Below are 27,879 nucleotides of genomic sequence, written 5' to 3' on the forward strand. Positions count from 1 at the left end.
AGCTCCAATATTGATTTTATTTGACTGGATCCCTCTCTAGCTAGCCTGCAACATCCAGCACAAAACTACCCCAGACAAGGATTTTTATGCAAGACTTGAAGAGGTGTGGAAAGCCCTGAACTGTAAGTAACAAGCTTTTCATCACAAAGAAAAGAGAAAAAAAAACTTTTATTTCAATTCTACATACATATTTAATTTACAGTTATAGCAGCCTGTGTGGTGATACATCATTGTATTTTTTTGATTTTTCCCATGCTTCAGTTTGTTCCAGCAGCTTAGTCTTATGGTGTATTTTAGAGTTCTGTGTAGAGTGTGTTTCTTTATTATACCGCTGTTCTAAGATTACTTGTAAAGGTTAGCTGTAATTTAAATCCTGTTTGGACTTAGTCTTGCAGTATCATTCATAGTTGAGGCAGAATTGTAGAACTGTAACTATTGCCAGATCTGAACCTCTCTGTTCTCCTGTTTTTTTGAGTGTGCTTTAGCCCCCCAATGAGGCATTAAGCTAAAGTTTCTGAAAGAGTTCCAATACTGGCTTTATTTTGTTGGATCCCACTCTTGCTAGCCTGCTATAACCAGCACTGAGCTACCTGACCCAGGGTCTGTGGCTAGGTGGGGAAAACCCTGAACCATGAGTGACAAACTTTACATCAAAAAGAAAAGAGGAAAGAAAAACTTTTATTTCAAATCTGATTAAATATTTAAGTTGGCCAGCAATGAAATGACTCAGAATATTAAAAAAAGGAGTAAAAGACACCCATACCGAGTGTAAAAAGAAACTTTAATGTACACAGACCAGTTTCGGCACATCAGTGCCTTCTTCAGTGTGGGAAAAAATAAACATACAAAAGCCTGTGAAGCATCACTATTTAAATACAACCACCACCAATAGGAACAATGATATGTTCCTGTAAACCAATGCATAAACATAAGATCATGAATAATGAAAAATACAAATGATAAATATGAGAAATAAATTATAATAATATATTGACTACAAATTAAGATCAAGAACAGAGAAATGTAATATTAGCTAAAGACCCTATGCTGTCCAAACTTTGATATGGACAAATTATAGAAATAAAACACAAAAGATTGAATTAACCCCATAGGTCCCAGAAAACTGAATACATAAAAATAGTATTCTAATATATGTTATAGTGAATAGTTATTTATACATACAAAAACACAATTGGGAATCAAATTCAAAAGTCATAAGGCAGAAATAGACCTTTCGGAGCATCATAACATGCCCATGTTACAAAAGGTGTATTTATATTCATAAATGGTCATTCAGACCCGGTGGGAATAACGCACCCAACGTAATGATCCAATACTTCCCCTTATGATTTAATATGGTATGCCATCCTTGGGAATGGCTTCTATCTCCAATTATCCTGTCAATGACCATAAATGAAAACACAGCCTGCTGATGTTTGAGTACATGACGATAAAGAGCATTAGTTTCTTTTCTATTTTTAATGTCACTTCGATGTTCATTAATACGACTTCTGAGTGGTCTCGAAGTTTGGCCTACATAAAAAGCTGAACAATGACAACTAGCCAAATAAACCACCCAGTTACTGCTGCAACTGCCAAAGATTTTACAGTCAAATACTTTACTAGTGTTACGACTGGAAAATTGTCGTTGTTCTCTCATTTCAAAAATATTGAAAGTGGGGCAGCAATCTATAAATAGTTAACTATTTCAGGGGATGAATTATTGGGTACGTTTCCCTGTGGCCATTGTGGTTCATGTAAACAGATTAACAAATCGAAACAATTTTCCAGTCGTAACACATCAGCAGGCAGTGTTTTCATTTATGGTCATTGACAGGATAATTGGAGATAGAAGCCATTCCCAAGGATGGCATACCATATTAAATCATAAGGAGAAGTATTGGATCATTACGTTGAGTGCATTATTCCCACCGGGTCTGAATGACCATTTATGAATATAAATACACCTTTTGTAACATGGGCATGTTATGATGCTCCCAAAGGTCTATTTCTGCCTTATGACTTTTGAATTTGATTCACAATTGTGTTTTTGTATGTATAAATAACTATTCACTATAACATATATTAGAATACTATTTTTATGTATTCAGTTTTCTGGGACCTCTGGGGTTAATTCAATCTTTTGTGTTTTATTTCTATAATTTGTCCATATCAAAGTTTGGACAGCATAGGGTCTTTAGGTAATATTACATTTCTCTGTTCTTGATCTTAATTTGTAGTCAATATATTATTATAATTTATTTCTCAGATTTATCATTTGTATTTTTCATTATTCATGATCTTATGTTTATGCATTGGTTTACAGGAACATATATATCATGGTTCCTATTGGTGGTGGTTGTATTTAAATAGTGATGTTTCACAGGCTTTTGTTTGTTTATTTTTTCCCACACTGAAGAAGGCACTGGTGTGCCGAAACCGGTCTGTGTACATTAAAGTTTCTTTTTACACTCGGTATGGGTGTCTTTTACTCCTTTTTTTAATATTCTGAGTCATTTCACTGCTGGCCAACTGTGTTTAATATGTGAGTTCTCCCGGCCGTGCAGAACCTACGGGCATAGCATTTTTGTTTGACTTAAATATTTAAGTTGCAATTATTGTTACCTATGCAGTGTACTTTATTGCCTTTTTCCATGTTTAGCAAAAAAAGTTTTCTGTTTAAATGTTTTAGTTTGTTCTGGGACTTTAGCCTTGAAGCATAGTTTGCAGCTATGGAAATATTGTATTTCTATATTGTACTGCAATTCTAGCTGCACAAGTAGAATTACCTGTAAAAGCTAGCTATATTTTAAACCCTGATGAGCCTTTTTCTAGTAGTTTCTTTCACATTTGTGGCAGAACTGTGCATTGCTGCCAGATTTGAACCTTATTTAGTTATTTATTACTGCATGTTTTTCAAAAAGAGTGTCACTGGTAAATTTCTGCATTGTCTGGTGTCTTAAGCTTTAGTAAAATTTCAGTGAGAGTATTGCTTTTCCTATTTCAGTGCTTTTACAGTGTTGATATTCCAGTTTTGCTCCTGCAGTTTTATATTCTGTTCATCTTTCTAGTGCCTTCTTTTCACCTATTCTTTGGCTCTACCCCATCCTCCAATGAGACATTAAGTACAGGTCCTGAAATTAAAACCTGCCTGGAATCCTTTACCTGTAGCTGAGTGAGTTACTTTCCAGTGTCTTTCTGTTCACCTGTCCTTTGTGTCTGTACCCCTCCCATGTCAAGATAAAATAGCAAGCAGTTGTTGGTTCAGTTCAAGCAGCTTTATTACACACAAACACATCAGGAATGAGGCTTTGTAACTTAATTAAATTTCTAAACAGACTGACTACCACACACATACCACTCTGGCTGTTCTCTTAAAATGGCACTGTTGCTTTCACATGTTCACTATTTATATGCCCGTGCTTACATCTGGAAATGCTTCTTAAAGTTACTTACACACGGTCTGTTCTACAGCCCCCACAGATAACATTAAGTTTTTGAAAGAACTCCTCTATTGGCTTTCTTTGGTTATCCTTGATTTTTGTCCCTACCCTCCCACAATTTTCTTATTTTGGTTTTAGAATGCGGTGTCTCTGGTCTCTACCCCTTATGATACTCTGATTTCCAAAGTCCCACCCTCCCCTCTTTCATTGCTTTTGTCTGTTGTATAAGCTACTTCAGCATCTTCCTACCCCTTTTTTCCATAGATCCATGAAACCAAGTGCCCACCCCGCAAACAAGTATTTCCCCTCGAGTAAACATCCTTTACTGCATATTATCTCCTGCTAATTTTCCCAGTGCTCAGCAAAGCTTGGTATCGTAGCTTGTGTTCCAGAAGGGTTTTACTTATATGAAGTGTCATGCAGACAAAACAAACTACTTTTGATTGCAAAATTGCCTTAAGTCATTTTGAGTGATTGCTACTGTTTGATGCTTTTGTTTGTGCATTTCACTGTATTTTTATAAAAAAAAAATTGCTCTTCCTTTTACTTTTACTACTTGTAAAACTGTTTTGAAATTGCCTTCAGCAAGAGAATTCCAACCAGTTGTTAAATTGGCTTGTAGTAGCATTGCACTTATTGGTCTCTTTTACTGTGTTTTAACATTAGGAGGACTGGAATTATTCATATTGTGACAGGATGTGTGTGCTTGGTCTATCTGAGCTGAAAAACACAAAAAGGGCTCATACTGTACTTGTTTTAGTGGCTAAAGGGCTCATTAGTTAGTTTTTTTTTTTTTTTTTTGTGCTGTTATAAATTCAGAGCCTTTGTTCTGGACGTGCCCTGTACAGTAGCAAACACCTAGAAAGCATTTTTTTCCAATTGAATGGTCCATAAAACTGTACAGTATAAAGCAGTAAATACAGAGGACATGCCTTGCTCTCTGACAAACTTGGAGCAGCTAGTTGAGCCTCAAGTGGCAATACCTATATATTTAGTAGAATTAAGTATTGTGTAACCAGTAAAGTTAAAAGAATTTAGTGGCATAATCTGTCCCAATAAAGCATCCTTATTAGTCTGTACCAACAAAGCACCCTTAATAGCATTCTAACTCCAATACTCCATCCCCTTGCAGCTCATAAATCAAACAACTAGACAGCATGTATGTGCAATTTCCTACCTTCTACATAGCCATCTTGGTGGACGCAGGCATCTTGAGACAATGTAGTAATTATCTCATAGGTTCATAGGTAGGTACTAGGCTATCAGCCCTAAGGCCTACGTAAGCCTAGCCAACAAGGTTCTCTGGCTTACACCACCAAAGAAAGTTATTTTCCTGTGCCACTGTCGAGCAGATAGTCATTTAATCCTTAAAGAAAAAGAAACAGCATGTGAGAGGTGTATTTACACAAAGACACTGGAGGGTAAACTCTCACATACAAGCACACATCAGGTTGTTGAAACCATTCACACAATACCAACCACACATATACACACACACACACACACACACACACACACACACACACACACACACACATACCACACACACACACACACACACACACACACACATACAAACACACACACAGACTAATGTATGCTGAGGCACTTAAAAGCAATCTTATAAAACAACAAAGATCGTCTAAAACACCTGTTGATCAGGCAATGCCTCAGCAAGCCCAAAGGCACTCAAAAAAAAAAAAAAACAATAACTAACACCACACATGCAGTCACTCTCAATAGAGCCTCAAAGGCAAGCAAACACACTTCTCAGCACTCTCATCATAGGGGACTCCAGTGTAAGACATGCTGATACACCTCTAAGCAGGCTGAACATGGAGATGATATCAGTTAGATGCTTATCTGGTGTCAAGATCTACCAAATCACACATTCAAGTCAGTACACCACATCTCCGAGGATGATGCCACACTATGAGCAAAAAGATTATTGATTATAACAATTGGCTATCTTCCTGCTGTCCATTGGCTATCTTCTTGGTGTCATTCAATATTTGTCAACTTGGGAGGGCATGGTCGATGCAATTTTCCACTCTAAACTTCTTTCAAAACTAACTGATCTTAACCTCTCTCCTGCCACAGTGCAGTGGTTCTCCAGCTACATCTCTAATAGACTACAATCTGTCCAATGGCTTACTTCATGCTCTCCCTTCCTACCTGTAAAAACAGGGGTTCCACAGGGCTCCATCCTAGGCCACCTTTATTCAATATCTTTACCAACAACCTTTATTCTGCCTGCAACCACTCTACTCTTATCCAGTATGCTGATGACTCAACAATCATCACATCCTTGGATAACTTGTCTCCGCTCCTTTCCCTTACACAAGATACATTCAATTCCATCGAAAAATGGCTCAGCAGAAACCAGCTTATCCTAAACCCTAAGAAAACTAAACCTTTATTCTTCCTTCTTAATGCACTCTCAGTTCATAAATCCACCTTTTCCATCTCCTCTCTCAATAATACTATCATCACAGCAGATCCCATTACAAAACTCCTTGGCACCATTATAAATGACCAGCTTAAATTTGATGACCATGTCCACCAGACCATAAAGAAGACCCCATCAAATGTTAGGACTATTATATCGCAACAGAAAATTCCTTAATCCTGAAACTCAGCTATCCTTAGCAAGAGCATTCCTTCTAGCTGGCATTATATATGCTGCTCCCATTCTTAACAAACCCTTAAACAATTTTAATCACCCAACTAGAGAAAACCTGTAATAAAATCACAAAATTTGCCACTAACCAACCCTACAGATCTCACCATTGTATTACATTAAAACAACTCCATTGGCCTGAATACCCCAATCAACTGTTTTTATCACAACTTCAAATCACTCACTCCATCCTCTACAAACCCACAGCCTGCCCCTCCCTCTCAACACTAGTCTCATTCTATACCCCCTCCACATCTCTCAGAAGCTCCGACAAACAACTGCTTGTGATTCATAAGCCTAACAAAAATATTGGTAAATCCCTATATAACCACAATGTCTCCTTAGCCTGGAATAAACTTCCTTCTAACATTAGAAGAATCTCTAACAGTAACCAATTCAAAAAGCAACTAAAACTACTCTTTCTTATTTCATGGACCTGTCCATGTCAGGAACCTACCTAAAACCTCCACCCCTTCCCAACCTTTATGTCTCAAGTCTGTCGACCCACCTGCCTGTACAGTTCTTGTATTCTTTCCTTACTCATCCTTCTCAGATATATTGTCTCTGCTTAGTCATATTCACATCCTATCTTCCCTGTATATACAGTGTATTTACATACAATGTAACTTGAGGTTCATACTTCTGCACTATACTAGTACTAAATCTCCAATTGTACTTTCACTTAGGCTACTTCCACCTATACAGTCCTCTGATTACTGAGACCTCATCATAATTTTTACACTGCACTCAGTCTAGAGATGTTTTCCCAGATGTAAATTGATGCTTTATTTACACAGTGATACCTACTACCTGTTAATTGTAAACTCAAAACTGCAACTACTATGTATTGTTTTTTTGATATCATATTTTTATTGTACTTGTTATAAATATATGTATTGGACATTTTCTCCTCAGGTCTCCACTGAAAATGGGCTTCTGGCTAAGCTGGACTAACCCGGTTAACAAATATCAGATAAACAAATAAATAAATAAATAGCAGAGCACTTTGATTTGCAAAGGATGGTCTGCACTTGTCCCCTCTAGGTTTATAAATGCTGACAATAATTTATCCACTCCCATTAGCCTTTTTTAGTCAATGCCAAATTGACAATACTACTGACATAGCAAAATCAACTCATCTATACCTCAAAGTTTGACTGCTCAATGCCAACATCCTAAATAAAGTAATTGTCCACCAAGCCCACCACACATTTAAAAATACAATAATTTGTGCAGTTAGCAAGACATGGTTTAAAGCTGCAGAAAGTACCCAAGCAGTGCAAGAGTTCTGTGCCTTCCACACTTTTAGACCAGTAGCTGCACAATCAAGGGCTAAAGGAAGAGGTGTGTCAATACACATCAATAACAAGTACACTTCTAGGTTGATTAAACAAGATGACTCACTGGAGTTCCTCCACATGTAGTTCACCACAGACACAATCCCATACCATAGTCTAGCCAGCTGTAGGTATCATTCCATCTCCCAAGAAGCCAGCAATATATACTTGAACCTACTAGAGATACATACCATCCAACATAACACCCTACTCATGGGAGACTTTAATTACCAGTCTATAGACTGGGAATCCTACATGGCCTCAAATTTACATGCAGAGATTCCTGGACAGATAAGCTGGAAGAATCCAAACCACCTTGGCCAAATGGTGAATATTCCTAGTAGAGGCTCCAACATACTGGACTTCATACTCACAAATATGGGAGAACACTGCACTTCCACACCCAATAGCTTGTCCTCTCTGGTAATGTACAACCATAAACCCATATCCTTCAAAATCAAAATCAAATCCTTAACCCCAGTAAAAACAGTAATAGGAACAATTCCAACACAAACAGCTTTTCATTAAGTGATGGTTTGTCAAAATTCAGTGACACTCCAAACCCAGAAAAAACAGTTTCCTGCACTGACTTCTTCTCAGAACTCTGTATAACCATGTCAATGAAATAGCCTAGAAATAAATAGCCATAGTGGCATCCCAAACTAAACAGGATATACAACAAAAGGAAAAAAATGGCAAAGATCAGGAATGGTAATTACCATAAAAATAAAAACTCTGTCATCAAATGATATATGCAACTAAGAGGGCTAATTAGGTCAAACAAAGGCAACATTAAGATTAAGATAGCCTGTCATGTGAAAGATAGCCATAAGGCCTTCTTGAGCAATGTCAGAAACCTCAAAGGCAGCACACAGCATTGTACTGAACTGGTGGTTGATGGTGCCACATTCACTGAGCCCGGCGATATAGTGAACCTGCTAGTGGACAAATTCAGTTCCAGGGTTACCCCTGTCTCACCCCAAACCATCTCCCAAGACACACCTTTAAATATAACTCCACCAACTAAGGAGCATGTACTGACCATGCTCATTAAAGCCAAGAACACAGCTACAATGAACCCTTATAACATCCCAGGATGGCTCCTGAACAGACTAAAATATGAGTTATCACATCCCACTGGAATCACAATTTAACTGTAGTCTTAAATGGCTTTGTACCTTGAGAATGGAGGACTGTTACTGTTATTCATCTTCATAAGGGAGGACCTTCAACAGAGCCTGGAAATTGCAAAGCCATTGAAAGAATTCTCATCAAAATTATCAACAACAGCATAAGAGACTTGCAGACACTGGATCCATCACAGACTGGGTTTGACAAAGGAAGGTCATGATTACCAAACTTGGTGGATTTCTTTGAAAAGGTCACTAAGAAAATGGATGAGAAGAAAGCGGCGCATACTGCCTACCTTGATCTGGCTAAAGCATTTGATATGGTACCCCACTTGGGCATTGTCAATACATTTAAATAAAATAAACAGGAAGTAGGCATGAACCCCCTTATAACATATAGCTGACTGGCTTAAAGGTACGAACCAAGAACCTATGATCAGTGAGGCCACCTCTATAAAGAGGCCAATCACCAATGGAGTCCCAAAGGGCTCTGTGCTGGGTCTGCTCTTTGGCATCTGTATCTTGGAGGTCATCTCAGGTAATGACATCATCAATAATACACCCTAAAAGTTGATTCACTAGTCAGGGATCTGGAAACTCATGTAGATAGTAGTTTAGCCATAAACCAACAGGTATCCAAGATATTAAGAAAATATTTCTATGTTACTCAACATATAAATAAGGGCATGGCATCTAGGTCCAGTGAAGTCATCATGCCACTGTAATCAGCCTACATCACACCTATCACAGTGTTCAATGCCCCCTTAGGTATGTTCATCTCCAGATACATGCATCAAATGGAATATCCATCAAGGCTCCCTACAAAAATCATACATGGAGCAAACACACTGCCGATTACCCCAAAGTCTTGTCTCTTTACTAGGTATCATCCAGAATACTGAGAGGTGATCTCTGCCTGGCATACAAGGCATCTCAGGACCCTGTTTTGATTAACCTTTTGCACAGCTGCAAACAAATGTCATCAGAACTACAGCTAATAGATCTAAAGACCTGAATGTTCTTTGCAACATAAATATTGAAGTTGAATTTTAGGTTAATATTTGACAACTTGTTGAATAATGTGGACCAGGATAAGTTTTATACTCCAAGCATTTACAACCCTCCATTAGTCCCGTTACTGCAGATTTTTGAACAGCTCTGTGAACTGGATATCCGACATATTGTCAACAATTTGTATAGGTATAAGACCTTTTACAATATGAGTAAGGATGAACGTGAATTCTTAGTATACGTCAAAACTCAAGGTTTACGTTTCTGTAAACCGGATAAGGGTGGGGGATTGGTAGTCTTTGATTCTCAGGACTACCAAGATCGGATGAATAGATTATTGAACACCAATTCGTATGATCTAAGTTCACGTTCAGAAGGGAATAAAGCTTACAGCTTGATAAAAAGCTGTATTGAAGACCTATACATTGAGGGTAGAGTTGAGCAACATGTCTACAACTATCTGTCAACACCTTACCCTAGATAGTATCTTTGGCATTCCGAAGTTACACAAGAACATGGTTGATCCTCCTTTGAGACCATTAGTTGATGGTCGAGGTTCACCAACGTACTCTTGTGCCAAAGTTATAGATGCAATCCTTCAAAATTACTTAGTATATGAGATACAAATTTGTAAAGACTCATGGTCTTTTTTGAAGAAGACTGAAGTCACAGAATTTAATGCTAATTACAACTTCCTAACTATCGATGTGAAGGACTTATATACGTGTATCCCACACACGATAGCTATTGAATGGGTTGAGTTAATGCTTAGTAAACACAAAGCCCCAGCAGTGGAGATCAGGTTAGTCACGGAATTGATTGATCTAGTACTGTCCAACAACTTTTTTATGTTTCAGGACCAATTCTACCTTCAAAAAGTGGGGGTGGCCATGGGGTCCCCTTATGGGGCTAGTATTGCTAATTTTGTCATGGCGCATTGGGAATCTGAATTTGTATTTAACAAAAACAACAATGTTTTCTGTGAGTCGTTATTCTTGTATACATACTATTTGGATGACATATTTATTTTGATCAATGGTGATGAATGTATAGGTGCTAATGTAGTAGATTACTTTAACACTACTTCACAATTTTTGCAGTTTACATTTACTTTTAGTACCAATACAATAGCGTATTTGGATATCTGCTTGGTTAAAAAGTATGAATTAAATAGCTATGTAGCTAAAATTTATAGGAAAATAACGTACTCTAACACGTTCCTCCACTTTTCAAGTAATCATCCAGCACATCAGAAGAGGGCAGTGGTCAAGGGCCAATTGGTGAGAGCTTCAAGAATGATCACGTTGGAGACTGATTTCCTTGATGAATGCTCTCTACTTAGGAATATGTTAATTCAACGAGGCTACCCAGAACCCTTGCTGGACAACCTAATCAATGAGGTCCGAATAAAAAGAACAGATAAAGTACATTTGCCACTTTTGAATATCAAAAATGTACCTATTAGGCCTGTTAATAGTGGTTACAATGTCCCTCTGCCACTTAGTGACAGTTTGATGAATAGTTGAGTTAATGATAATAACATAAATTTCATTACTACATATTCATCACACAGTGTTTTGTGTATTAATATACTAAAGAAAAATTGGGAACTATTTAAAACTAATACTAATATTTACACCAAATTAGGTGAGTTCCCTAGAGTCACTTATAGAAGAGGGCGAAATCTGAAATCTATCTTAGAACAAATAAACACAGTTAGTACTCGTTGTAATGGAATGAGAAAATGTGAATGTTGTAACTATTGCAGATTTGTTGATGTGACGAACAACTTCACTATCAATGGTACACAATATAAAATCAAAGACAGATTTAATTGCAATTCCAACTTTGTCTTATATCTTGCTAAGTGTAAACTGTGTCCTGATTTTTATGTGGGCAAAATGAAGCAGAGGCTCTGTGACAGGATATACGAACACCAGTATGCAATTAAGAAACGGAATTTGGAAAATTCTCTAGGGAAACATTCTTGTATCGACCAAGAGCATACTTTTAAATTCACTATTATAGATCAAGTAAAGGCTGACAGTAGAGGGGGGCCCTGACCACTGAAACTAGAGGAACTTGAACTAAACTGGCAGATTAGACTTAACGCTTGTTACCCACCAGGTTTGAATGATACCTGTTCTATTAGTAGCATCTTAAGATTAAAAAGTTTAAAGTAGTAAATTTAGAATAGTTCATGGTATTGATCACCTTTATTTTCATGGTCCAAGTTAGAATAGAGAATACTTACTGACACAAAAGTATTAGTAGAATTACTGGCTTTACCATATTAGGTTTGAAGAACAATCATTTTTATAAGTTGCAGTATAATATTACTTAGTATTTATCATAGTGATATTGATAGTATTATTATAACATAATATATATAGGTTACATTTTATTGTTTATAGTTCTTGTTATCATCGGAGTATGTTTTAAGCTGCTGCAGTATTTGTTTCTTATTTCGTTTGTTTTGGTTTTAACTTGAAATGTAGTTTTCTGCTACTGTGCCTTTTAGGGTTTCAGTCTGGTTAATTAATGATCAGCTCTGCCTATAAAGGGAGCTTTTTAAGCTAAAGGTACAATGTTTCTGATGAGGTTTCGCTGATTGTAGCAAACGAAAAGCACTTCAACCATCTTAAATAAATTAGTGTTTTATGCTGCCTTCGTGGATATTTTTATTTCTACTATGTGATACCAAGTTTCGAGTGGATTTACAGTATTGTTTTCCAAATCTGGAGGATATTAGCATGCTGGACTTGGGTTTTATTTTCTCAGTTTGTTTGCTGTTTTTTGTTTTCTATGCAACATAAATATGACATGTTGGAGAGACAGATATGTTTCTCAGAGAATTCTCATTCTCTAGAATAGTCTCCCCATTCATATGAAGCAGCATTCCACCCTAACCATATTTAAGCACAACGTGGACCAGTGGATGGATAATGGGAAATTCACCACTGGTCTGATGTGTAGGTCTCTGATGGACAGAGGCAGTCATTAAATCACCCTATATATAAATCAAATTTGTGGGTCACATTTGGGTTGCATGGCTTGGCTTATAAGGGCCCTAGTGGTCATCAGCCTAGCATACACCTGTAAAACTTTGGCAGTTCATCGAGGTCTGTGAAGTGAATGGAACTGCAGCATTTATGGAATACGTACATTTTGTACTGTATTACTGCATGTGCTTTTTCTAGAGACTACAGTTAACTGTGCAGGTACTGCTTCTGATAGAATGTTTGCTACACCATAATAGTTTTTGCACAACATGAATGAGTAGCTTCAGTAAACTGTGTGTGTATCTAACCTTATACTGCTGTTGCATTCCACCTTACAGGATTGATAAGTTGCTGCTCACCACAGGAAAGGAAACTGTGTGACATTTTTTTTTTCATGTTCTACTGCTTCTGTATTTTTTCTGAGTAATCAGGAATAATTTTTGTTATCTATTCAGGCACTGCACAAAAGATTAATTCATTCTGTCAGACAACATTGTCTGAGTCTTCAGAAGAAATAGCAAGCGATTGTGCAGTGCTGAGGGTGAGATGGCAACAGTGCTAATGTTGATGGCAGGATTAGTGTTAGCCATGCAAGAATTTTTCCAACTGTCTGTTAGACTCTTAATAGAGTTCTGTATTTCACTGTGCTCCCACACGTGATTTGTTTATTTATTTATTTAAAGTAATCTTTCCTGTAATTGCAGCAATAGCATTGCCCAGTTAAAAGTCATACTGCTGAATAGGCTCTTTACACTGGCCTGCATTGCATTCTGCAGATTTACCTCTCTGCTTCCCTACTGATTTTTATATTTTGTTTGAATTTTATTGATTGACATTAATAAAATGAAATGTATTCTGGTCAATTGCCACATGTAATATTTTCAGTAGCTGTAGTGGCAAACCTGGCTTAGGTCAAATGTGTCAAACACAGAGTATCCCAAGGAAAAGTGTAGGTGATAGTGCCCATGATCATGAGGAAATGCTACCATGTAAGACTGATAATGACTTACTATGAAGACATGATGTACAGGATGCAAGTAAGAATACTACAGTACTGTTGAATGACAGTGCTCTTGAGAGGTTCTGCCAGCTGCAAACAAATGCTGATGAGGCCTGCTTGTCTTTTATTTTATGCCCCCCCCCCCAACTGTTTCCAGTACATAACTGACAATCACATGGTATGCAACATATTATACCCACATGTGTCTGGACAGTACCCTGCTCTTGTCCCTGTTCACCACTGTTTCCTACTTGAGTCGCATCTGTCCTGACTAGTATATGCATGAAATCAGAGATGGCTGTTGTATGTGCTACCATTCAGTGTATTAGTGTGACCATGGTATTATCCCTACTTGCTGCCATTTCATGTAACAGTGGAAATCCTCACATAGACCCTGCAGTATTCTGGCCATCTTTAAGTCTCTGTTGCAGTGGACTGAGCTTGAACATTGTTTGACACATCTATTTCTGGGCAGCCGATGAATTTTGTATTTCTGGGAGCAGCTGTGATGTGTGCCTGTATATGCCACTTCTTTGCACATGTGTTACACTGACAGTACTACCTCTGGGATTGTATTGTCCTCCAGAAGGTGGTCAATGGATTGAGCTCTTTTTGTACAGCCTGCAAAGTAATGTCCTCATCAGCTTCACTTTGTGATCCTGTGGCACATCCTACAGAGTTATGTACCTGCTGTGAGGTGTGTAATCCTGACATTAAAGTCAGTGACTGTGTGCCACTGTCCTCAGGCATTCTCCAATTGACATCTTAGATCAGTGTTGGTCTAGTCACACAACTTGCTTTTGCTGCTGACCCTGTGAAGGATTAATTGATGACATTAATACTAAGACTTTAGTCCACAGTAATGAATGGTGTGGAGGGGACATACCATGCACACTCTGTTTACTTTCCCAATAGGCAGAAATGGAGATTTCACCTGTTAGCAGGAATTGCCATGTGCTACATGTAAGCAGTTAACCTCTGCAATAATATTTATACTGTGAATTTGTCATTGTGGATGCACTAACTTTACTGAATGGATGTCTGCTATTGTTGCTGAAATGGGTAATTGCCATTCTTTTGAATTATTTTTATGTCAGCCTCATCTCGTTGTCATTTTCCCATATGGAGATGAGGTATACATTATTGGGTGTTAAAGAGATAAGTGTAGGAAGTCCCCTAACAGTGCTGCTACAACTTGACTCTGCTCTGGGATGTTACACCATATCATTGGCCCTTTTACTTTATTATGTCAGTGTACAGTTCCTGCCCCGAACAGCATTTCTATACAAAGTCACTTTGTTTCACACCTTTGTTCTTCGAGGTTGTTATGGACTTCCTTTCCAAGAAGGTGCTTGCCATATGTCCTAATGGCCCCCAAGAAGATGCAGTTCTCCTTAGAGCTTCAAATTGCCTTTCTTTTGCATGGAACCCTGGTGCTGAACCACGAATTCACTACAAACGATATACAGGAGTATTCCTAGTAAAGAGTGATTTACAGAAATGAAATCCACTCATCACACCTACAACAGCCACCTCCAAAGAAAATATATTTACAGCACATTTGTAGTTTTGATATCCAAGATTTTTGCCAAACCATGCTTGCAGCAACATAAAAAAGAAGCCTGAAACCTAGGTTTGAAACAAAATCATACTGTCACAAACATAAGGAATGAGTATGATTTGTAATAATTTTACCAGTACAAAGACTGCCACAAACTTTCTAACTTCAACCCTGGCATCTTTATTCATTTACTCTCCTCTATTAACTGGTCCTTCCTCCATGACCTTTCCCTTGACGATGCTGCACTAAAATTCAATATCTGTTTTCTTAACACGCGGAACTCCCTAGCTCCCATTAGAAAAATTAGAAGTAAACACAACTTTGCTCTTTGGATAACTCAAGACACTCACTCCCTCATTCACAAGTGAGGCAATGCCTGGAAAAACTGTCAGAAAAACAAATCCCCTTCCAGTTTTCAGTGTTACAGTGAACTATGTAACTTAACAAAAAAAAAAAAGTCAGCCTTGACAAAAAAAAAAAAAACTTCATCTTAAGCCACAACAACACCACTTTTCTAACCCAAATTAATTCTGGAATACCGTCAACAAGCTGCTATACCCAGGTAAGCCCTCTGCACCAAATCCTTCCATAATAGCTCTTCTTAGACACTGCTACACTCTACTTTTTCATTGACCCCATTCAGAAACTAACTAAAAAAGACAGAAGTACCTACCCATTTATATCTTCCCCTCATCCACCCACACATCCACCTTCTCTCTTAAGCCTCTCTCTGCTGCTTATATCAGATCGCTTCTCAGTAAACTCAAAACATGCTCCCCTTCTGTTGACAACTTACCACTTCTCTTCTTTAAACTATCTGCAAATGCTATTGCCTACCTCATGTCTATACTATCAATTGATCAATACAAGAGAACATAGTTCCTGATATTTAGAAGAAATTCTATGTTATCTCCCTTCATAAAGGAGGAAACTCCACCGAACCCTCTACTTTCAGGCATACTGCTATTCCATCCCCTACCAAAGATTCTTGAAAAATGCATTCATAAACAGCTCCTTGCTCATCTGCTACAAGAAAATCTCCTCTCCCCCACCGAACATGGCTTTTGCCCTAACCACAGCACATCCAAAGAACTAACATCTTTTACACATACTATCTCTAGATCTTGAGACAACAATAGACTATTCCTTGACCTCTCTAAGACCTTTCACACTGTCTCCCACAAACTATCTCGCCTTAATCTTCCCAACTCTGCTCTTGATTGGTTCTCTTCCTACCTCTCCAACAGACTTCAGACAGTATGATTGCTCTCAGCATCTTTCCCTTTCCTCCCAGTCCAAACCGGGATTCCCCAAGGCTCCATCCTTGCACCCCTACTATTTAACATCTTCACTTACAACCTCTATCTCTCCTGTCCTCACTCCTCCTTAATGCAATATGCTGATGACTGTACAATAGTTTCCACTTATGAATAAAACAAAACTGTACAGACCGGTAAAAAGCACACAAAGGCAATTCCAGGAAAAAAAGACTGTTACAACTTGTAATTTTAAGTGCTTTTCATTTACTCAGTAGTAAACTTCATCAGACAAAATGCACAACAGTAATCACCATTTAAATACTAAAAAAGGCTGCAAAAATTGATGATGTCACAAAATCCATAAATTACACTTATAAAGTTCTAATAAAATACATATGTTTTTAACATGAATTTAAATACACACCATATATATATATATATATATATATATATATATATATACACACTATTACTACCTTATTTATATAAAACACATTTTAACCTGAACAAGCTCATTTGATGTTGATTGTGAAATCTGAAATAAATTATTTTATTTTCCATTTTATATTAAACTTTAAACATTTAAAACCATTTTGTCATCTATTTAATGCCTTTAATTTTAATATAGTGCTAATATTGCATATATCATTCAGTCCTGGCCATGCATAAGAGAACAAATTCAATTGCCAACTCAGCTCTGCTTTATCCAGCAGATGCTCCCAAGGGCCACCTCTTTCCAGCATTTTACCCTGTTGCAATACTGAAAATTTAAATTCATGTCCCATACATTCCTGCACATGCCTGGCTAGCACATTGTTGGCATTTTCCTTTCTTGTTGCTCATATATTCTTTCTTTTAGCATCCGAGTTGTTCTTCCTATATAATAAGCCTGACACTGTTGGCATAAAGCTATATATATCAGCCCTTTAGAGTTGCAATTGTATTTCCTTTTTATGTTATAAGTTCTTCCTTTTATTATAATAGAATGTCCTTCCTGAATGTACCTGCAATAATTGCACCTCCCACACTTACTCACATTTACCTGTTGTATTCTAACTATATTTCCTGACATATTCCTTTCTAACAGTGCTTTTAAAGTTGTTGCTCTTTTGGCTATCATTTTAAAATCTTGTTCCAGTTTACCCCTAATCTGTACATCTTCCTGTATAACCATTCAATTTTTGACATGATCATTATGAACACAACCATTGTATCTACTGCTTTTTCTTTTACATTATTAGATAGTTGTTCCCCATTGTTTCCCAATATAGGTGAAAAATACCCATTTTTCCTTTTATTTTTAACTTCTTTATACAGTTCACACAACATGTCAGTGGAATATCCTCTTTGTGAAAATATTCCTATTAGATTATAACATTCCATTTCAAAATCCTGATCTAAAGTCACCATTTTTGCTGCCCTTACAAATTGTCCTTTTACTACCGCCTTTTTATTCCCAATTGTATGGGCACTGGTGAAATGTAGAAATTAATTTGAATAAGTAGGTTTTCTATATATTTTAGCTATATACCTTTTATTTACTGTATCTTTGGTTAAATTGACATCCAGATAGTTGATAGTTGTTTTTCCTACCTTATGTGTGAACTGCAGATATGTAGTTGAATTATTAATATATTCAATAACCTTACTTGACACACCTTGGTCCCCTTGCCGCAGAATAAAAATATCATCCAAAAATATTAAATAGACCTGGATGTTTTGTGCATAAGGGCTGTTGAAAATATGCTGCACTTCCCAGACTGCCATTATGGTGTTAGCAAAAATCGTACCAAATGTCGACCCCATGGCCACTCCGACCTATTGCAAGAAGTATTTTTCTTAAACTGAATGAAATTGTTTTTTTTTGTATCATTTCAAACAAATCAGTATACAAATTGATCTTCATTTGTGCAGCCCCTTGTTTTTGTAAAAATACACTAACAGCTTCCAATCCTTCTTCACGGGGTATACAAGTAAAAAGATCCTTTATGTTAATTGTAAGAAATAAACTATCATTTAAATACTCCTTGCCATCCATGATATCCAAAAAGTGCCATGAGTCCTTACAAATCTGAGAACAACTCATTACCAACTTTTTCATTTTATTATCAAGATATTTTGCTGCCACATAGGTGATGGAATTATGTCCATCTACTATGGGGCGCATGGGTAGATTTTCCACGTTCTTGTGCACTTTGGGTGCTCCACAAATAGTGGGAATCACTGGGGAAATACTATTCAGATAATTATATTCATCCATAGTTATTCTATTCTCTAAAAACATATCATTGAGCAGGACATATATTTTCTTGTAGGCTGTATTAACCTAATTCCTGCTAACTTCTTGATATGTAACTTGAGATAATATTTCATCCATTCTTTTCTCATAATCAAATGCATCCATTATTACTAATCACCCCAGGATCTATATTATTCGACTGAAACACGAAAACCCCGAACACCATTTGGGTGACACCAAATGGTTGAAAATGGAAAATGATGCGCACGTAAACGGAAATTGCCATAGGGAAATTCTTCCCTTCACTTTAATGTAGTGTGATCTCGGAGTTGGAATATTTAAGTGGGGGGGTTGTGGGGGGCACAGCCCCCACATGGGGGATGCAGGGGGGGCTTGCCCCCCTGCATAAAACAGTTAGTTAGACATTTGGTTTTGTAGTTTTGTTTTTCTTCTGGATTCGATATTTCCAATTTTCACTCATTTGGTGTTGCTCAACATGTGTTTGCTGTTTTCATCTTTCGTTTTCATAATATAGACCCCCCTTATCTGGTTTCATGATTCTTAAGAACTGTTGCATTAGAAACATCAAATTATTCCTTTCTTTATTAGTTAAATTGTCCTTAAATGCCCTACTTATGCTGAAAATGTGCCTGATGTCAATTTCACATATCTTTTCATATAACAATAATGTGAGGTGTAGTGGGGGGTTGAATGTACTACTTCCTCGAAATAAGCCTTCATCTAATACAAAAGAAAACTTGACAATTTGATGGGAGATAGGAAATTCACCCTGGGGATCATGTCAGTAGTCCTGCTAGACAGGGGATCAGTGAGGTAAATATTCCAGAAAGGAAATAGCCAGGTAATTGTTATGGGTAGGCTTGTATAGGCCCTAGGGCCAATAGCTCAGTACCAACCTATGAACCTATGTTTTGAAGATCAGAATTCTGATCAATAGAGTTTCAACAGACACTCACTTTCTCTCATTGTTTTCCACAAAATATATGCATAGATTCATAAGTTCATAAATACATATGTGTTTTCTATGTTAGTGACCACAAGGGCCTTTTTAAGCCTAGCCATCCATCCCAAATCTCTGACAAATTCTGACACCCTTGATAAGTGTAAGCAGGGGCTTGGGAGATAAAATATTTACAAGCTATGGCCTGGGAGATGAACCATTTACTTGTTGTCTGTGCCCATTAGAGGCATAGGTGCCAAACCAGGGATGGATTACCTGTTCCTCATCCAATTGCCCTAGTTGCACTTGAATTGATTTAGGGAAGAACTCTGCTTCACATGGATGGGGACCCTGTCCCAGAGACAAGGTCATCTCTGGGATACATACCTGTCTCTTCAGCAGGTTCTATTTATATAACAGGCAAGGTTTAAGTCTTTACAATGGGTAATTCTGGTGCTGTTGGTTTTGTGGATATGCAGGAGGTCCATCAGAGTAGGGTCTGATAATGCCTTGCATGTCAGGCATAGATCTCTCCTCAAAATCCTGTAGGAATCAGATTACAGGAATAGAGTCCTGAGACGATCTGCATAGGACATTTTTACTTAAGCCCTGTATTCTTTTAGTGAGGAAACCTACTTATTCAAATTCATTTCTACATTTCACCAGTGCCCATGCAATTGGGAATAAAAAGGCCGTGGTAAAAGGACAATTTGTAAGGGGAGCAAAAATGGTGACTTTATATCAGGATTTTGAAATGGAATGTGACAATATTTTCAAAAAGAGGGTATCCCACTGACATGTTGTGTGAACTGTATAAAGAAGTTAAAAATAAAAGGAAAAAAATGGGTATTTTTCACCTATATTGGGAAACAATGGGGAAAAACTATCTAATAATGTAAAAGAAAAAGCAGTAGATACCATGGTTGTGTTCATAACGCCATATAATGTACATTTTCAAGAGATTAGAATGATCATGTCAAAAAATTGGATGGTTATACAGGAAGATGTACAGATTAGGGGTAAACTGGAACATGGTTTTAAAATGATAGCCAAAAGTGGAACAACTTTAAAAGCACTGTTAGAAAGGAGTAAGTCAGGAAATATAGTTAGAATACAACAGGGCAATGTGAGTAAGTGTGGGAGGTGCAATTATTGCAGGTACATTCAGGAAGGACATTCTATTATAATAAAAGGAAGAACTTATAACATAAAAGGGAAATACAATTGCAACTCAAAAGGGCTGATATATATATATATATATATATATATATATATATATATATATATATATATATATATATATATATAGCTTTATGCCAAAAGTGTCAGGCTTATTATATAGGGAGAACAACTCTTATGCTAAAAGAAAGAATATATGAGCAATAAGAAAGGAAAATACCAACAATGTGCTAGCTAGGCATGTGCAGGAATGTATGGGACATGAATTTAAATTTTCAGTATTGCAACAGGTTGAAATGCCTGAAAGAGGTGGCCCTTGGGAACTTCTGCTAGATAAAGCAGAGCTGAGTTGGCAATTAAATTTGTTCTCTTATGCATGGCCAGGACTGAATGATATATGTAATATTAGCACTATATTAAAATTAAAGGCATTAAATAGATGACAACATGGTTTTAAATGTTTTAAGTTTAATATAAAATGGTAAATAAAATAATGTATTTCATATTTCACAATCAACATCAAATGAGCTTGTTCAGGTTAAAATATGTTTTATATAAATAAGGTAGTTATAGTATATATATATATATATATATATATATATATATATATATATATATATGGTGTGTATTTAAATTAATGTTATTTAAAGATATTTAAAAAACATATATGCATTTTATTAGAATTTTATGTGTAATTTATGGATTTTGTGACATCATCAATTTTTGGCACTTTTTTAGTATTTAAATGGTGATTACTGTTGTGTATTTTGTCTGATGAAGTTTACTATTGAGTAGATGAAAAGCGTTTAACATTACAAGTTGTAACAGTCATTTTTCCTGGAATTGCCTTTGTGTGTTTTTTTAGTTTCCACTTCTGACAACCTCTCCATTCCACACTTACCCAGGATTCTCTTCACTCAGTTGAAAAATGGCTAACATCCAACCAACTCCTATTCAACTGTAATCAAAACTAAACTACTCTTCTTCCTTCCTAAATCTGTCCAACACCACAAATCTATGTTCACTGTCTCCTCCATTAATAACACAGCTATCAAGGATGAATCCCACTCTAACCTATTAGGCGCCATTATTGACTATCAACTAAAATTTGATCTCTACATCCAAAACTGCATTAAAAAGACTCACCAAAAACTTGGCCTACTCTATAGAAATAAAAAAATTCCTCACAAATGAATCTAAACTCTCTCTAGCTCGAGCCTATCTACTCCTCACCTTACTATATACAGCCCCAATCCTTACTAACCTTCATACAAATCTTCTGACTAAACTAGAACTCACAATAAAATTGCTAGATATGCCACGAATCAGCCATATTGTTCACACCACTGCCTAGCCCTATAGAAACAAGCAATTGTGAGAATTGCTCCATCAACTCCTTTTGCCTCAACTATACCTCATTCACTTCATCCTTAATCAACCCTTCTCCTGTCCTGCTCTGTCACCTCTCATCATCCCCTACATTCCAAACCCTAACTTTGTAGCTCAGACAGATCTACAAACCCAATAAAACCATAGGTAAAAATCTCTATAATCACTCAGAGGCCAATGCATGGAACAAACTCTCGCCTTATTTAAGAACATTAAAATACTATTTATTAAACTCTTGGACTTGTTCTCACACTGATGCAACCTAAGGTGCCTCTCCCCTCTGCTTCATCAAAATTATTGTTGCATTTGTTTTAATCCTGAACCTACCTGTAGCTTCATTACCATGTCAAGCTGTACTGTGAATATGTTTATGATGAAACTGTATTATGATTATTTTTATAATGTATACTACTTCCGTTAATGTACTGTGTTCTGCATGACACTGTGATTACTGTTAAACTGTATGTTATAACCTTTATACTTGATGTACTGGGACATTTTATATGTGTATGTCACCTTTTTGGAGCTTTACTCATCGGGACTCCACTGAAAAAGTACATCTTCCCAATCAGACTAACCCGGTCAACAAATGTCAAATAAATAATAATAAATAAATTGAAGTATCCTAAAAGTAGATTACATTCATATTAATACATTAAAATAGACTGGTTTGATGTGCTGTTAACCTTTTACACCAGTAACCTCTACAACAACATCAACAAATGAAAGACCTATTGTAGGCATCTAAGATTTCCAGTATCACAATCAGGTCAGCACAGAATGAAATGTGCACAGGTCTTTCCCTTTACATTTCCTGTAGACACACTGTCATGAATACACAGCTAATACATGGCATTTCAGTTTCACAGCTCATGTCATTGACATCAACATACATCAAATGGATTTTTCACTTACTTCAAAGTAAAATATCCATCACATTGAATTTGCATAGCTTGCAAATTATATAAATGCAGGGGAACTCTGCTGAGAGCAGCTAAATAAGTCTGTCTACTGCCACTGTATAGCAAAAACCTGGAACTCCCTTCCTGCCCTCATAACTGACAACAAATCCCCATCACAGTTCAAGAAACTTGTTAAAACTCACTTTTTGAATAACCGACTGTGCTCCTGTATCACCCCTGGATAATGTTATAACACTTCACCTAACTTAAGTAACTCTGCAAAGCCAAACAATCATAGTACTGTACCCACTTAGGACTGTTAATTTCCTGCTCATCCCATCTCTCCAGGAGTTAGGGAGAACTACCCCAGCAATGTTGAGCTCTCCATAAGCAACTAAAACCAGGCGAAGACATATTGTAAATCAATTTGTTATCCTTCTCTAGTAAAACCAGGCGAAGATATATAGTGAATCAATCTGTTATCCTTCTCAACTATAGCAATCATCATCTGCTCTCTGGGAGCCTTATTCTATGTCTCTCTGCTTTTACTCTGATAGTAGATCTATCACGGGAATCCTAAACTTAAGAATATCTTCTAAAATGTAATATTATATTGTAGAGAATGAATGTATCCTATCTGTTAGTTAATATGCATGTCAAAGTCTCTTCTATGGAAATCGTATGTCAAATGTCTTTCCTTAAAACTATGTTTCTTGTAGCTTTTCTCCCCGGGCCTCCATTGAAAATGGACTTGTAATCCAGTTGGAGTCTCCTGGTCAACAAATGTAAAATAAATAAAATAAATAAATAAGGTGGTTTTGCAATTACTGGTGGAAATTCAGATCAATTTACATTTTTCTTAAACAAATTAAATGTTCTCCTCCCTCCTTCTCTAGTCTTTTCTCCTATACCCTCTACCCTATTTCCTTTCCAAACTTTCCACATATATATATATATATATATATTTATATAGGTCTACTTCACTTTCATTTATTTAACATTTGTTAACCAGGAAAAGTCCAACTTGGAACAAAGCCAATTTTCAGCGGAGGCCTGGGGAGAAATGCTCTAGATGCATATCTTTGTAACGAGGGAGGAAACCGGAGCACCCAGAGGAAGCCCACACAAATGCAGGGAGGACATGCAGACTCCACACAGAAGGAACCCCAGCCGAGAATCAAACCTCATGCTGTCGGGCGACAACACTACTGCTGCACCACTGCAACATCTTTTGACCTTGATCCACTTGACCTAAAACTCATTTGACTGCAGGGACGTCGGGAGGCATACGCACCATACTGATTTCAGTACAACTTATTTAGAAGGGGGGTAGCTTTTTAATTTTTTGCTTGTTTTTTATTTTCGCGCTTTACTGCACGATGACGTCAGCTCATCAGGGCAGCCAGTTGGAATGGAGCTCACCGCGCATGTATTTCCAGCCAGTTTAAATGCTTTTTGAGCGGGAGGATTTAAGCGTTATGTTGGTCGAGCGGGAGGATTTAAGCATTATGTTGATCGAGCAGGAGGATTTACACATTATGTTGGCCTTGCTTCAACTAAGGATTTTATTTAGAAGGTCTTGCAACTGAGGGTTGGTGAGTAAGGCGTGTGTGTGTTGGGGAGTGCAAGGGGGCTTGCCCCTGTGCCAAAATGTAGCAAGACATACAGAATTTCAAAACCGGAAGTCTGGTATGTCGACTATCGATCATCATGTTTCTGACATTCAACATTTAGGGTAAATGTTGTTTTTGTTTTTGGCATTTTATTTTATTCTTTTGCTTGATGGTAAACTGGCAATGGCTTATGACTTGAGTGACACCTAGAAGGAGCAGTATGTGTTCCACTTGTGGAATGTGGACCTATTCAGCACTTGCAGGCAGTGTTGCTAGTAAGGGAAGATATTTGTGTAGATGCACACATGCTTCCCACAAGTGGCAGTAATTTAATGGAACACTAGGGGGTTTCAGTGAGGAGTCAGGAGACCACAGGTTAGAAGGGCAGTCTTCTAGATCCATCAGATGGGCCCACTCTCTACAGTCTAACTCTCACCTGTCCATTTAACAAATGGGCAGATTGGGTCTTCCAGCTAAGGAACAAATGTGTCATGCGACTCTTTGCCTAGGCTTTTAGGTTCCTAGCTCTAACCCTGAGAAAGAAGTGATTGAGGTAAATGGGCAAATTAAATGAAGCCATTCTGCAAAGATCCAGGGAAAAGGGAAAAAAACAGAATGACAAATAATAGTATCTTCAGGTGAAGTAAACAAGTAAGTATATTCAAACACACAATAGCCCATCCAAAACAATCATTGAGAGCAATAAGTACTGACATCCATAAACTACAACACACAGTCCACAGCAATAAACAATAACCTCCAATATACACATAATTGTATCCTCAAAAAGCATACAATACAATTACATTTTAAGTGAATACGTACCTACATACATTCACATCTATAAACATTTCAAAATAAATACTAATAAGTAACACAAGTTGTACCTACACAACCTCTATTGCAACACAAGTTAACATTAAATACCCAAAATAAAACAAATTAAATACACAAATAAGTAAATATATAGATAAATAAATATAGCTCCAAAGGAAATGTGTCTGTGTATGTCTGCATGTGTATCTGTGTGTGCGTGTGTGAAAAACTTCATTAAAAGAAATAAATGGCAAAAATAAATAAAATATCTATAAAAAATATAAATACCCCAAGAATAAAGAAAACTGTAAAATATAGTGGATTTCCAGACACTGATTCTTCCAACTAATTTAACCTACCAAACTAGCTTTGATCCAAAGGTATGATATTTTTCTCAAAATTTCATCAAGATTTGCAGATATTTTGTTATCCCTTTTTAATGTCATGATCAGGCCACATGTCAATAACTTGACTGAGATTTGGAAACTGAGGAGAATACAAATGCACCTTACTAACCCTGGGATTCATTAAGTGCACATACATGTCACACTGAAGCTAACACAATCCGCTGTCTGAGTGCGACAGACAACATTGCTAATTGAATATGCAGTACTCCTAACTACTTTAAACATGGAGCAGCTCCCGCTCAAGCCCAGAGCATATGCTCACAGCCACTGTGTTGCGCAGCAGGGCTTATGCGGACTGTGTAAACACAGGATTGTTAAGCTTCAGCTCAGTAAGTGACTATTCACAAACAGCACAGTAATAAATAGGGCAACAGGGCAACTTGGAATCTATAAAAGGCAATGGAATCCCAACAATAACAATCATAGCTGTCCACTGAATCAGAGACAAACCTCATCAGAATGAGGGATAGATCTAGCAATAATCATGAAAAGACACTCTTTAAAATGTTAGTACTATTTGAGATGTGAACAGAATAAGAACGTATGAACTAATATACATTTTCTGAAGTACACCTTTATCTATTGTCATTATTTACTTAACTATTACTCACAACCTTTTATCCAAAGGTCACCAGTTTTAAAATGAGATGAGAGAGACAGAGCTAAAAATCTAAGTCATAATGAGAGACATCCCAGAAAACTGGGGACAGTTGACAGATATGATACCACTGAAAAGGAAAGTTTATACATTAGGAGATTGCATTTAATGCAGATAATGACATGCAAGAACTTTGCTGACATTGTCATCTATACTGGGGAAATAAAACATGGGTAGGATATGTTTCAAATTAATCAATTGTGATGTTTGAACAAGCATGCAAGTGTACAAATGCTCATGCCTTATATGTATCATACTAACAATGTAGGGGTAATGGGAAACTATCACATAAAACTGTTGAGCAATTAAGAAAATTAAGGAACACGTAATCACAAGTGCAAGTTGCACAAACCACAGAAAACAAAAAAACAAAAAAGCAAGAGAACTGTTGGTTCCAATAAAGGCTGTCCCTCCAAAATATTCCTCTTTTTCAGGGGAACAGGTTGATCACAAGCACTTCACTAAACCAGTAAACACATGTGAAAAATCCAAAAATAAGAATTTATTCACACACAAAAAAATCAATAAATAAAAATAAATATGAATAATGGATTAAGCACTTTCATCTCTACTCGGGAGACTTCATCAGAATCAACATCCAAAAAGCTATGCACATTTTATATCAAACCACATTTAATTTCATTGGCCAATCAATTAATTTCATCACGTGGTAATTATTAACTATTAAAGTGCTAAATACATATAAATATAGCAGCTATCCTTGATGGTACTTAAAATTACACTAAAAATACAATAAAAATACAAGTTGTGGTATAAGACAAATTCATGATACTTATTTTAAAAACAGTTTGCAAAACTTTGAACAGTTTGTATACAGAATGTTGCCATCCTGAAGCCTAATAATGATAAAAACTAACTTGCAGGGACCCTATCATCTCTGAAAGCAACAAAATGTGCTGCTCAGCTACTATGATACATAAATTACTCTAATAAATTAATAATACACATATAAAAACATGAAAAACTAGTATATGTTTCTAAATATATATCAATATAAATACAAATATAAAAAATGAATATAAATATATGTATAAATATTTATGTATAAAATATATATAGTATATAGTATAAAATAAAATACATATTTTGTGTGTGTGTGTGTGTGTGTGTGAAAATGCCCCAGGTGGGATGTACTGGTGATTACTCATGGTGGTGTGGTAGGGAATACCTCAGGCTTGAACCCTGTACCTTGTATGCAGGTGTTAAAGACATGAATTCCCTACCCACCACCATTTGTAAAAAAATTGCAGATTTTTGCCTCATATTTGATC

This window comes from Protopterus annectens, chromosome 8.part1 (genome assembly GCF_019279795.1).
Source record: "Protopterus annectens isolate FY-2018-M chromosome 8.part1, PAN1.0, whole genome shotgun sequence".
NCBI lineage: Eukaryota > Metazoa > Chordata > Ceratodontiformes > Protopteridae > Protopterus > Protopterus annectens.